Source organism: Octopus sinensis, linkage group LG14 (genome assembly GCF_006345805.1).
Source record: "Octopus sinensis linkage group LG14, ASM634580v1, whole genome shotgun sequence".
Taxonomy (NCBI): Eukaryota; Metazoa; Mollusca; class Cephalopoda; order Octopoda; family Octopodidae; genus Octopus; species Octopus sinensis.
In genome coordinates, this window is record NC_043010.1 from 13,748,149 (window position 1) to 13,749,454 (window position 1,306).

Below are 1,306 nucleotides of genomic sequence, written 5' to 3' on the forward strand. Positions count from 1 at the left end.
GTATGTATGTACAGGGTTGGCAACGAGTATAGTGAAGAATTCCGAGTAGGGCTAAGGGTCCACCAAAGATCAGTCCTCAGCCCCCTCTTATTCATCATAGTCCTCCAGGCAATAACAGAGGAATTCAAGACAGGATGCCTTTGGGAGCTTCTCTATGCTGATGACCTTGCTCTAATAACTGAGTCATTATCTGAACTAGAGAAGTTTCAGGTGTGAAAGCAAGGATTAGAATCGAAGGGCCTTAGTGTCAACCCAGCAAAAACCAAACTCTTAATAAGTAGGAAGGCAGACAAACCACAAATCCCTTCAGGTAGATGGCCCTGCTCAATCTGTAGAAAAGGCGTAGGTAGAAACTCTATAAGGTGCACCTGGTGTAAGCTATGGACACATAAGAGGTGCAGCAATATCAAAGGAAGGCTAACTGGGATGATAGTTTTTGTGTGTGGCAAATGCTCAGGAGCAATAAATACTGAAAATGTGCAGAGAACAGCTTCTGTCACATTCCAGGGGTAAAAGCTACAAGTAGCTGATAGCTTCCATTACCTAGGTGACCAAGTTAGTAGCTGGGGTGGATGCTCTAAAAGTGTAGCTGCTAGAGTAAAGGATAGCCTGGGCAAAGTTCAGAGAGCTCTTACCTCTGATGGTGACAAAGGGACTCTCACTCAGAGTAAAAGGTGGACTGTATGACACATGCGTGCAAACAGCTATGCTACATGGCAGTGAAACATGGGCCATGACTGCTGAGGACATGCGCAAGCTTGCTAGGAATGAAGCCAGTATGCTCCAATGGATGTGTAATGTCATACACAACAGAGTGAAAGTGCCTTGAGAGAAAAGTTGGACTTAAGAAGCATCAGATCTAGTGTGCAAGAGAGACGACTGCACTGGTATGGTCATGTGCTGCGAATGGATGAGGACAGCTGTGTGAAAAATTGTCACACCCTAGCAGTTGAGGGAACTTGCAGAAGAGGTAGACCCAGGAAGACCTGGGATGAGGTGGTGAAGCATGACCTTCAAATATTGGGCTTCATCAAGGCAATGACAAGTGACCGAGATCTTTGGAGATATGCTGTGCTTGAGAAGACCCAGCAAGCCAAGTGAGACCATAACCATGGCCTATGCCAGTGCTGTATAACCAGCCCATTTAAGAGTACCCTTTATATATACATGTATGTATGCATGTATGTGTGTATATGAAGTAGTGCCCCAAAGTTATATTTAGTTTAAATAGTAACTTCAAACATATGAAAGCTGAAGTTAAAACTTTTATAGCAAAAAAACGAAAAAAATTGCATTAAATTTGGTA